Source organism: Triticum dicoccoides, unplaced genomic scaffold (genome assembly GCF_002162155.2).
Source record: "Triticum dicoccoides isolate Atlit2015 ecotype Zavitan unplaced genomic scaffold, WEW_v2.0 scaffold56748, whole genome shotgun sequence".
Taxonomy (NCBI): Eukaryota; Viridiplantae; Streptophyta; class Magnoliopsida; order Poales; family Poaceae; genus Triticum; species Triticum dicoccoides.
In genome coordinates, this window is record NW_021282559.1 from 209,582 (window position 1) to 223,085 (window position 13,504).

Genomic DNA, 13,504 nt, shown 5'->3' on the forward strand with positions numbered 1-13,504 from the left:
ATCCGCTGCCACCGTCCATGAGCACTTTAGTAAGACGGAAGCCGTCCACAATTGGACTGAGGACCAAAGCGGCTGGTGCTCGGACTGTTCGGAATTGAGGTTCGTCACTGGCATTGAAGGTTATGGCCCTGTCGTTCCATGGATTTATTGTTGCGACGTGGCAGACTTTGGCGAGGATGCGGAGTGCTCTCTTGCACCTATTATTTGAGGAGAAAGTCTCGAAGACTATCAATACTGTATTGTTGTTTTCTGCGGGATGATGCTCTGCAGCATTGTTAATGAGGAGATCCTCGCCGCTCTTGGCCACCTGCCGAAGTATCCAACATGCTCTAAGGATGTGTGTTGGTATGGTATCCGGTGTGGTGTGAATTTTGCATGGCCCATTGAGCCATCCCTCCAATACGGTTCCACACCCTATAGTGGGCTTTGGTTTCTTTGTAATTGGATCGGGTGACTTGCGAGAGTGTACCCTTTTAGTTCGGATGAGGGGTTTAGTGAGAGCCGGAGGATCCCAGAATTTTGCCTGGGTTTTCCAGGCATTTTCCATCACACAGTACTTCCGTACTATGGCCGCCAAGTCAGCGAAGTATGATATGTCACGGCGACTTATGGCATTGAGGATTCCTTTGTCCGTGCAATTTTTGCAAAAAGAATGAGATTGTGTCTTCCTCGCGACAATCCTTGACATTGCTCATTACAAGGAGGAATCTGGCCCAAAAGTGATGTACTGTCTCTTGGGATTGTTGCCTAATGTGGGAAAGATCGCTTGTATCTGGGTGGGTGGGTGGATTTAAGTTCGAACCCTGACCCGATCTGAGACCCAGGGGCAGAGGAACTTCTGAACTTGGTAGTTTGGGTTCCGGGATGTTACCCAATTTTCTGGCCCGATGTCCGATTCTAAGTTCGGATTTTGGGTCATGTCTTCCCGCAAATGGGTATCCGGCTCGGAGAGCTCAGGAATCCGGACATATTTCATCCTCAAGATAGAGGAAGAATCGCTGCATTGCTCCTCCACCACTGCTATCTGATGGGTGACCGGCGGAGAGTTAATCTCTCTCTGATTGGGTTTAAGCCCAATTCGATCTAGTCCATAGCAACTCCCAAGGCTGCGATGCGATCCAAGAGCTCATTCAAGGACGAAAGTTCCATTGGATCCATCTGCTCGACGTATTCCGAGCTGACGAGGAGAATGTTTTTGATGACCCGAGAAGTCAATGTCGGCACGGCGGCCGAACGGGCGGTCATAACGAAGCCGCCTAGTCGGAGGGTTTGGCCTAAAGCCACGTTTCCCCCAGAGGTGATGTTGTCCTCGATAAAAAGGCGAGCCATCAAACCTTTTTTCGACGTCACGGTGGAACTCTCAATGAAAGCACCAATGTCGGTGTCAAAACCGGCGGATCTCGGGTAGGGGGTCCCGAACTATGCGTCTAAGGCTAATGGTAACAGGAGGCGGGGGACACAGTGTTTACCTAGGTTCGGGCCCTCTCTATGGAGTTAATACCCTACTTACTGCTTGATTGATCTTGATGATATGAGTATTACAAGAGTTGATCTACCACGAGATCGTAGAGGCTAAACCCTAGAAGCTAGCCTATGATTATGATTGTTGTTGTCCTACGGACTAAACCCTCCGGTTTATATAGAGAACGGAGGGGGCTAGGGTTACACAGAGTTGGTTACAGAGAAGGAAATCTACATATCCGAATTGCCAAGCTTGCCTTCGACGCAAAGGAGAGTCCCACCCGGACACGGGATGAAGTCTCCAGTCTTGTATCTTCATAGTCCAACAGTCCGGCATAAGCATATAGTCCGGCTGTCCGAGGACCCCCTAATTCAGGACTCCCTCACCCACCGTGTATGAATTGGGGTAAGAGGCAATTTTGGCCGAGGAGAGAATGTGTTTTGGTGCCCACCATATATGAATCTGGCTGAGAGGCGGTTATGTCACGTTTGAGTGAAATTACAAACTTGCCCTATCTACACCTATACCAGTCGAGCCGACAGGTTTTGAGTGTCAGGAATAGTAGTAATATCCATCTCCCCTATTTTGGTTTTGGGCGGTTATGGTGGAGCAGTGACTGTGTATTTCGCCGCTTCATTCAAATTTTGGGAGAAAAAGGTTGCACGTTTACAGTGCCTACTTAATTCAAATCAATTTTGTACTCTTTTATCTAGGCTGGATCGATTTTGTATTCTGATACGTCTTCAATGTATCTATAATTTTTGATTATTCCATGCTACTATATTATCTGTTTTGGATGTTTAATGGGCTTTACTATACACTTTTATATTATTTTTGGGACTAACCTATTAACTGGAGGCCCAGCCTAAATTGCTGGTTTTTTGCCTACTTCAGTGTTTCGCAGAAAAGGAATATCAAACGGAGTCCAAACGGAATGAAACCTTTGGGAGACTTATTTTTGGAACAAATGCAATCCAGGAGACTTGGAGTAGACGTCATGGAAGCAACAAGGTGGCCACGAGGGTCCAGGGCGCGCCCTACCATCTGGGTGCACCTCCCACCCTCGTAGGCCCCTCGTGGCTCCCCTGACCGACTTCTTTCGCCTATATATATCCATATACCCCGAAAACATCCAGGAGCACCATAGATCGGGAGTTCCGCCGCCGCAAGCCTCTGTAGCCACCAAAAACCAATCGGGACCCTGTTCTAACACCCTGCCAGAGGGGGGGATCCCTCACCGGTGGCCATCTTCATCATCCCAGTGCTCTCCATGACGAGGAGGGAGTAGTTCACCCTCGGGGCTGAGGGTGTGTACCAGTAGCTATATGTTTGATCTCTCTCTCTCTCTCTCTCTCTCTCTCTCGTGTTCTTTATTTGGCACGATCTTGATGTATCGTGAGCTTTGCTATTATAGTTGGATCTTATGATGTTTCTCCCCCTCTACTCTCTTGTGATGAATTGAGTTTTCCCCTTCAAGTTATCTTATCGGATTGAGTCTTTAAGGATTTGAGAACACTTGATGTATGTCTTGCATGTGCTTATCTGTGGTGACAATGGGATATTCACGTGATCTACTTGATGTACATTTTGGTGATCAACTTGCGGGTTCAGTGACCTTGTGAACTTATGCATAGGGGTTGGCACACATTTTCGTCTTGACTCTCTGATAGAAACTTTGGGGCGCTTTTTGAAGTTCTTTGTGTTGGTTGAATAGATGAATCTAAGATTGTGTGATGCATATTGTATAATCATACCCACGGATACTTGAGGTGACATTGGAGTATCTAGGTGACATTAGAGTTTTTGTTGATTTGTGGCTTAAGGTGTTATTCTAGTACGAACTCTAGGATAGGTCGAACGGAAAGAATAGCTTCGTGTTATTTTACTACGGACTCTTGAATAGATCGATCAGAAAGAATAACTTTGAGGTGGTTTCGTACCATACAATAATCTCTTCATTTGTTCTCCGCTATTAGTGACTTTGGAGTGACTCTTTGTTGCATGTTGAGGGATAGTTATATGATCCAAATATGTTATTATTGTTGAGAAAACTTGCACTAGTGAAATTATGAACCTTAGGCCTTGTTTCCTAGCATTGCAATACCATTTATGCTCACTTTTACCACTTGTTACCTTCTATTTTTATATTTTCAGATTACAAATACTCATATCTACCATCCATATTGCACTTGTATCACCATCTCTTCGCCGAACTAGTGCACCTATAAAATTTACCATTGTATTGGGTGTGTTGGGGACACAAGAGACTCTTTGTTATTTGGTTGTAGGGTTGTTTGAGAGAGACCATCTTCATCCTACACCTCCCACGGATTGATAAACCTTAGGTCATCCACTTGAGGGAAATTTGCTACTGTCCTACAAACCTCTGCACTTGGAGGCCCAACAACGTCTACAAGAAGAAGGTTGCATAGTAGACATCATATTCCAATACAAAACAATATACATCATTTTTATATATACTTTTGAAAGCACAACAACTATTATACATAAATATGGTTTACAAATGGCATGATCTCAGATTCATAAGGTTGAATCCATCTTGATACGTCTCCAAAGTATCTATAATTTTTTATTGTTCCATGTTGTTATATTATCAATCTTGGATGTTTTATATACATTTACTAGCAACTTTATATCATATTTTGGGACTAACCTATTAACTTAGTGCCTAGGTTCAGTTGCTGTTTTTTGCTTGTTTTTTTACTTTGCAGAGTATGAATACAAAACAAAGTCCAAATGCCACGAAACGTTTTGGAGATTATTTTTCTGGCAATAAGAAACCCTAGAAGCTTCGAGAGGGAACAAGAAGAGGCTCGTGGGGCCCACTAGGCACCAGGGCATGCCAGGGTCCCCCGGCTTGCCCTGGTGGGTAGTGGGGCCCATGAGCACTGCCTTGACCTACCTCCGCCTCTATAAATACTCTAAAATCCCAAAAACCCTAGGGGAGTCGATGAAATACTTTTTCCGCCGTCACAAGTTCTAGAACCACGAGATCCAATCTAGAGGGTTTTTCCGGCACTCTGCCGGAGGGGGCAATGATCACGGAGGGGTTCTTCATCATCCTCGTTGCCCCAATGATGATTTGTGAGTAGTTTACCACATACCTATGGGTCCATAGTTTGTAGCTAGATGGCTTCTTCTCTCTTTTTGATCTTCGGTACAATGGTCTCCTCGTGTTCTTGGAGATCTATCTGATGTAACTCTTTTATGCGGTGTGTTTGTTCGGATCCGATGAATTGTGAGTTTATGATCAGATCTATCCATAAATATTATTTGAGTCTTCTCTGAACTCTTTTATGCATGATTATTATAGCCTCGTATTTCTTCTCTAATTTATTGGTTTGGTTTGGCGAACTAGATTGATTGATCTTGCCATGGGAAGAGGTGCTTTGTGATGGGTTCGATCTTTGCGGTGCTTAATCTCAGTGAGAGAAATAGACATGACACGCACGTATCACTGCTACTAATGGTGACAAGATGGGGTTTATTCATATGTGAGTTTATTTTTTCTACATCATGCCATTGGTCCTATTGCATTACTCTGTTTTCCCATGAACTTAATACACTAGATGCATGCTGGGTAGCGGTTGATGTGTGGAGTAATAGTAGTAGATGCAGGCAGGAGTCGGTCTACTAATCTTGGACGTGATGCCTATGTACATGACCATTGCCTTGGATATCATGATAATTATTTGCTTTTCTATCTATTTCCCAACAGTAATTTGTTTACCAATCGTAAGTTATTTTTGTCCAGAGAAGCCTCTAGTGAAAACTACGGCCCCCGGGTCTATTTTCTACCTTATTAAACCCAAAAATACCTTGCTGCAATTTTATTTATTTTATTTTATTATATATTTTTGTTATATCTATTTATCAAAACCTATGCAATTTAATCTATCTCAATACCGTTCAGGGATTGACAACCCCTTTACGCGTTAGCTTGCAAGTATTCGTTGTTTGTGTGCAGGTGTTGTTTACATAGTGTTGCTTGGCTCTCCTACTGGATTGATAATCTTGGTTTCATAATTGAGGGAAATACTTACCTCTGTTGTGCCGAATCATCCCCTCCTCTTCGGGGAAATACCAACTAGGATTACAAGTAGCAGGAAGAATTTCTGGCGCCGTTGCCGGGGAGACATCATCAACATCTATCAAGTACCTACGCATAAACTCTCATCTCCTTGTAATTACTTTATTTTCCATTTACCTCTCATTTTCATATCCCCCACTTCTAGAAAGTTTTTGCAAAAATACAAAAATATTTTTTCATTTGCCCATGTTTGATATTTTGTTTTCTTGTGATCTTCTTTGCGTACTCACTATGTCTCAAGAAAATCTAAATTGTGTGATTTTTCTGATACAAATAATAATGATTTTATTAGTCCTCGTATTGCTCCTCTCGCCGCTAGTGCGGGGTCACATGATATTAATGCTGCTTTGTTAAATCTTTTTATGAAAGAACAATTTTTCGGTAGTCCTAATGAGGATGTCTTATCCCATCTAAACACTCGTAGAATTGTGTGATATGCAAAAGAAAAAAGTTGTGGACAATGATATTGTGAAACTAAAATTATTTCCGTTCTCTTTGCGAGACCGTGCAAAATTTTGGTTTTCATCTTTACCACGAAATAGTATTAGTTCTCGCGATAAATGCAAAGATGATTTTATTACTAAGTATTTTCATCCCACGAAAAGTATTTCCCTTAGAAATAAGATTATGAATTTTAAACAACTTGATCATGAACATGTTGCGCATTCTTGTGATAGAATGAAATCAATGCTAAGAAATTGTCCCGCTCATGATTTAAGTCTGGATGATTATACAAACAATTTGTGCGGGATTGAATTTTGTTTCTAGAAATCTTTTAGATTCCATTGTGGGTGGTACTTTTATGGAAACTAGATGATGCCCCGCACGTTGCTGCGGGATTTGTTTCATGATTTTTCTGAGAAAGGTTGGGAAAAAACTCAAGTAACTACACTGTAAAGCTGACTTGCACATTCTGTACAGCTGGCAATGTACATTGATGTAAGGTGAAGAGTAAAACACATGCCTCGCAGTGGAGGTTTGGAGAAAATGTGCGCACTAATAGCAATTGATGCAGATACATATAGTCCAACATGATGATACATTTGTAATTTTATACCACTGAAGAACATCTAGTAGTAGAACCTTTCTCAGTTATAATAGGTGGAGATCAAAGTAGAAATTATTTATACTGTATATAGGTAATCGACATGGTAGAAACTGAAGCATGTATCTTCATTGTAGCATAGCATGCCCTGCATTGTGTAAAATTTGTACTATTGTTAGGAAGGTATCAAGTGGATAGTATGTGAGTTTGTTCATTCTGAAGAATGGTTCAATCTGTTAGATACTGTCTAGTGGGGTGCTTTTATTTAGATATAGTATATACCTTGATGGAGTTTTTGTTTCATGGGGCATTACTCTACCTGTCCTGACATGTTTCCTGCGTTCTTCTTGTTTGTAGTGCTGCATAAAGATACAGAAAATTGTGATAAAAGTCTTGACATAGAGATACTTACCGTAGTACTTTCATGTTGATTTAGGAGACAGTATGGTACTTTCAATAATTTCCTGTTATTTTAGTGGAAAGTATGCCTCTGTCAAGTGACAGTCAGGTCAAGTGCCATTCTTTCAGGTCATTTTAATTCAAAACCAATATGTGTCTTGTGTACTAGTGGTCCTAAATATTCTTAGAGCTAACACTTAATAAAGAGACTACCTAATCTTGAACCGAATAAACTGAGGTAATTTTAACGATTTATATATAACAAAGGTTCATTTCAAAAATCAAGCATGTGATCTTCAAAGGTTTCATCATCAGATCAATTGCTTTAGAAATTAAACAAATCATGAACTTTTAGCTGCTGCACCAGAGATTCTCAGTAAGATCAAATTATTTTCATGTTGTTGATGTTAAATAGTGGGAATAGAAGGTAATGTCAAATCAGAATATGTATTTTAATTTTCTTCCATAAACATGTGAAAGAATGATAGGATTTACCTAGCAGGATGTTGATTTGTTGATTTTCTGTCAGTAATGGTGGTTCGTACGTATTCATTGTTATCAGCAATTGACCTGCATGAGAAGAATTATTAGATAAATATATGGTATATTGCAGGTGTTGAAGTGTTTTAGACCTTTATGCGGATCTATGAGCAGTACCTCGTTTGAAATTTTTTCAGTATCGTCAGAAGCAACTACACTAACTGGTGATGATTATCTAGGATAGTTCGACTATAAAGTAGTATTCCAAAGGATAATAACAATCCTCTCACTACTTGTGAATTGTGATGGAACCTGGAAGGGACAACATGTCCATGTTTTGAGATGCCTGAAAATGTTCGTAGTTTAACTTGGTACACATGCTGGAGATGGGATTCATAATACAAACATTGACTCGCCGTGAACATACAAAAGGAAAGCAAGTAAAAAATGATCAACATGTCAAGTTCATGGTATACTAATAATCTAACAGCAAAAAAATAACATGCTGCAGGAAAATTGGCAATATTGAAATAGGTTCCAGGCGGCATCGAGGGTGTAGATGTTTCATACCTTTGTCAAATATTGCAAGAGCAAACTCTGGTACATACATGGTGAATTAATTTGACATCTGTTAATGACCTTCCTGCATAAAAAACATGACAGAGTAAAATTTCACATAAATCTAGTTATCTAAAACTAAATCCTGACTAAGAAAAAAAATGAAATGGCGGATGAAGATGAGTGAGATCTCTGGCCGAAGGAAGATTAATAGCAGTGCATACGGCAGCCAATCAATTGCAGACGAAAACATACTATCAGTTACTGATCAGCCCTGAAATACAAACACGTTGAATCTAGTACATGAAGAAATTGAACGGATAGGAAGCAAGAGTCCATGGATTGGGGATAAATAAACTCAACATCAGGCTATATATAGGAGGGGGAGCTCATAAGGGAGGGAGGTTAGTAATTCAGGGCTTCAGATGCGCCCAGCCATCGGCCGGCCGCCACCGGCAAAGTGTACAGGAAGGAGATGAGTTACGGTGTGGGCTTAAACTCAGGTTGATGACGATGTACCTGTAGAGGGATTCAGATTTGCCGAGCACAATACATACGCGTAAAGACACAAAGACGGAAGTCACCAAAGCAACGCGAAACCCACAGAAACTCAAAATATGCACCAACACCCCAGGCTCGCCGATGCAATCAAGCCGGCCGGACACTCGTCATGTGGTCAAGCCACCATTGAAACACCATCGATCTGCATCGCGTTCAAAGGCTTTGGAGGCCGCAAGTATATCCCGTCCCAGCGAACAGGAATAAAGATCAGATTCCAGCGCATCGGCCGGGGATAATCCCCACATGATGGACTGTTCCGTGCCTCTGCCGACGCGAAGGACAAAGAGCTGCCGCAAACATCTTCCCCGAAATAGGGCCTGAAGCCCTAGCAACTGTCGCCTCGTCGATGGCCACCATCATCACCGGCTCAGCTTCTGACGGCGTCAACCACCATGGACTCCGGTCGATCGGATCCACGATACAAAAGGCATCCGGCTCATCGCGACACCGTATCTGACGCCGTACGGACGGGGAGAAGCCTGGCCATCGCTTATCCCACTCGCCGAATCGGCCGCCGGAAGCGAAGGGGAATGCCGGATCCGCCACCCGATGGCACCGTCCTCCCGTCGCCGATTTTCCGCCCCTCTGCACTGCACAGGGATAGACCGAGAGAGTTCCATGCCGTTCAGACAGTGGAGGACCTAGGGAGGTCGGGGGATTGAAAACGTTGGCAGGAATGGAAGGAGAAAAGGACGACACGAATTGGGGAGTTGAAGAGGAAAGCATTGGTGCTTGTGGCGAGGAGCCCACGGGAGGGGCGTTGAGCACGGGGGCTGAACTCTTTGGCTGCAGATCTGAGCCACACGTAGTCAATCTAATGGCTGAAACAATTTAGGGTGGCGTGGATGCATGGGAATGCAGGAAAATCAGATAGTGGGGGGCTCCTATTTAGATATAGATATAGAAGATTACTTTGGGTTCAGCTGCTAAATTACTTGATAATAGCATGGCAAATTATTCACAATGGCATACTGAAAGAGCACCTACTAGTAAGAAGGTTAATTTTGTTGAAAAAATTAGTACTTTGAGTGAAAAAATTGACGCACTTATGAAATTGATTGCTAGTAAAAATGCTCCGATTGATCTTAATGATGTGCCTTTGTCTACTTTGATTGAGCAAAATAATGATCTCGTAGATGTGAATTTTGTCTCGCGAAACAATTTATTTATATATGAAAAGTACTTTATGGATTAACCAGAAAAAATATTAATTGGCTAGAAATTCCCACGAAAATTAGAAATATCTAGCCGTAAATTAAATTAAGTGTTCAATCTCAATCGATGGATATGTAGAAATAATTGTTTGCACTAAAAGTTAAAGTAATTACCCACCAATGCTTTGGATTTGTTTTTCTCATTACCCATTGGATCCAACGTCAAATAAATACAAAAAAAACCTGCCTAACAAAAGGCAGCTGACATCGATAGAAAAAAACAAAAAATAGGGCTACAGACCCCCCTTGCGTTTCCTCACGCAAACGCCACCCCCATCGTCCTCACACAAAAACCTCCGCCCTAATGTTCCTCTCACGACGCCGCTATAGTCCTCACGTGAAGACTGCTCCCTCAGTTTCCCCTAATGGCGGCGTCGTGAGGGGAAACCGAGGGAGCAGTCTTCACGCGAGGACGATGCCGCCATCATCCTCGCGGAAAAACTGCCTCCTCACGTTCACCGCACTATCGTCGGCCATATATCTCTAATCTCTGCTTCTTCCTCCAGCTATTGAATATATGATTATCCAATCCAGTAGGATGATGCATTTGTGTCGCATGTCTTCTAATATTTGCTTCTTCCTTTGGCTACTGAATACATGATGATCCGATCCAGCAGGATGATGCATCTCTGCAGCCCGTCTATGGAAACTGCTCAGGATGAACGATCTGCCATCTTCTTCAGCTTTCCTATGCGACCGGCACTTGCATCTGTGCCGCCCGCTCAAGAAACCGCACAATTGAGCACTTGGCTCACCAAGATGAATGGGATGACATATTCTGAAGCTTGCTTGCTTGGTCGCACATTGTTGCATGTCATGAGGTATGTCTTAATCAAAGCAAGAAAACTTGCAAGTTGCTACGTATTTGATAAGGGGGTTGTGACCCCAGTCTCCACAGTACGTCGTCAAGTGCTCGCTGTTAATTTAAATAATCTTCACATCATGAGTTTATGACGTCACCCTTACAGTAGCAGTGGTCATAATATCGCAAAGTTCCTTCCTAGCTAGAGCTCCATGGTACCTACTATCTGGACCATTGGTTCGCTTTGGGATTTGTGTGGTGAAGACGCATCACGAGCGGTTTAGCGGTTCACGGCAGTGTAATTAGCAGGGCGCCCCACACTGTTGCTTCTGTACCGTCTTTTCAGCTGCCCCTCCTGTCCTATTGAACAGAGAACAGATCCCTTCGGTCTGTGGCGCTTGTTTTAATAATAACTAGCGGGGTGACCCGCGCATTTGCGCGGCTAGAATTATCAAGTATTGCCATATAGTGTTTAATTCTATCATGTCAATTGTATGTATTCCATCTACTTACCAATTATTATTTTTTCCGTCGTATAAAATCTTCAGTTTTTAGTACCACGACAAGATTTAAGTTTAATTGCTAAAAAGTAGCCAAAATATATGTAGCTGTCAAACTCAAGATTTATAGTTTACGTAGAAAATATAATAGAAAGCCTGGTATGTTTTTAATCTTGTGTATTCATACGCTATCATTTACTCTTAATAATATCCTCTGCTTCTCCTTTCGGGAAACCAAACAAACTTTCGTGCAACCACAGTCTTGTACAAATTGAGTATGTATAATATTGTGATCACGTGTTTTATCTTTCCTGCATTTTTGAGTCATGTGAATAAAGAATATAATTAATATAGAAAATAATTTGTTTCAATGAATAAGGTTGAAAAATGAACATGTATGGTTTGCCATGGATAATGTGTAGTTTCCCAACAAATATGTAGAAAATAGTAACAAATATGTGCATACTATATTAAGGACACATTATATCCCACATTTATGAAAAGGGCTCACTAAATGTATCCGGTTCTTGGTACCAAATTTTGTATTTAGTGGAGAGAATACCAATAACATTGTGGTTGTTTCATACTAACTTTGTACCCATATTTAGTTGATTAAATGCCTGGCTGGTTGTACTTTGTTCTTTAAGATCTTAACTCTCTTATTAAATGTCTCTTATATTTGTTGCTTCCTTTATCCATGTCCATGGTGGCATGAGAAAAAATAGAGTCAAACTGAGGGAGTGCCTTTATATCTCTTCCTCTGCTCATTTGTTGATTTTTTTTCGCCATCATTTTATTAGGAGATTTTCAGTAAATGTTAGATTTTACTAATTTTCTTCTTCTAAAGGCACTCCCTTTACTATTTATAGCTTGTAAAATAAACCTTGTGTACTCTGTGTTCCAACGGCATCCTCATTGGTCATATTGTAGTTGCAGTTTTTATTTATTCTATTTCATAGGAAGCGTACTTTCAACTGTGATCATCTTCTTCTGATACACTTTGTTGCTTAGCTATCTAAGTCAATTGTAAATATATGTGCATTTATTACATAAATGCTCAAATGTTATGTTTCATTCACTCTTCGAGCATGTCTGTATAAAATGTTGATGTGGATGTGCATAAGCAAAATAAACAGGATGGAAGAAAACACAATATAATGTCGTGTGCTTGCTTCTAAAATCTGCCTGGTTCCTCCTAGCTATATTAACTTGATTTGTTTGCTTCTAACCTTCAGTATTATTCATAAAACCATTCCTTTTTTGGTTTTTGATATGCTCGCTTAAAAACATACACAGAGAAAACATAATTCAGAACAAACTAAAAAAAGTGCCCATTCATTGTTTTGGAGCTAATTGGCTTTTTAATGAAGCTTGCTTTGAGAGATAAGAAAAGGCATACACACATCAAACATACCTTGTGCATGCGATTCCGTGCCTTAGGCATAATTCGCATAGTCCGATGTAAGAGAGAAAGAGAGAAGCTAATTTGGAATTGAACTCCAGCTCGCATAGGTCTAGGAGGCCAGTTTCTATTTTTCCTTATATAGGTTATCTTCTTCCGTGCGTGTACATAACAGACTCGGTTCCATGTGTCGATAATAAGCCTTGTTAATTGTTATTACCTCTAAGAAAGCATAAGACTTATTTCTACATTGCCCACACAAAAAGACATTTCGATGAAAAATAAGAGTTATTTGTACACGACAGATGTTATACGTAAATTTTTCATCTTTTAATCTCAAACGTTTAATGCAAATCAGTGGAAAGGTTTTTTTTGCATGTATCCATTTTCGGCAAAATAAAACACGTATATACCTATTGAAATAAAGTCCTACTGGTTATTATTTTCAAAACAATCTGGACGGTAATTTTTACAATAGTCTGATAATTGATATTTTCTACGACAGTATGATAACTGGTATCTACGGGGACGTAGGAGACTTTTTTTAGAACAATGTGCGGACAAATTATCAATCTTTTAATCTCGAATGTTATAATTCAAATCAGTGAAAAGTATTTTTGCATGTATCTATTTTTCTGCAAAATAAAACATGTATATATCTATTTATATAAAGTCCTACTAGTATTATTATTTTCAAAATAGTCTGGCCTGTATTTTTTTACAATAGTCTGATCATTGGTATCTGCGGGGACGTAAGAGACTTTTTTTAGAACAATATAGGGACATATAGCTGCCTCCGGATAATTTGGGTTTGACCCAATCGGATTGTCCAATCCGTATCAGGAGAAAATTAGTGCCTTTGATTGCCACGTACATGCACCGGTTTTGATTTCCCTTAAAAAACACGTACGTGCAGCGGCGGACTCCTTTTGAAATGGCTTGTACATGTAGAGGGTCGTTGGTTGCTAGT

At 40.8% G+C, this 13,504-nt stretch overlaps 1 long non-coding RNA gene across 1 annotated transcript; it reads right to left on the reverse strand.

Annotated features, from left to right (window-relative positions):
- Nucleotides 1-6,473: 6,473 nt before the first annotated feature.
- LOC119346993 lies at nt 6,474-9,347 on the reverse strand. The gene is made up of 4 exons (XR_005168053.1): nt 8,068-9,347; nt 7,513-7,587; nt 6,901-6,977; nt 6,474-6,766 (listed from the first exon to the last, which is right to left on the reverse strand). It is a non-coding gene; the product is annotated as an uncharacterized LOC119346993 (long non-coding RNA).
- Nucleotides 9,348-13,504: the final 4,157 nt, after the last annotated feature.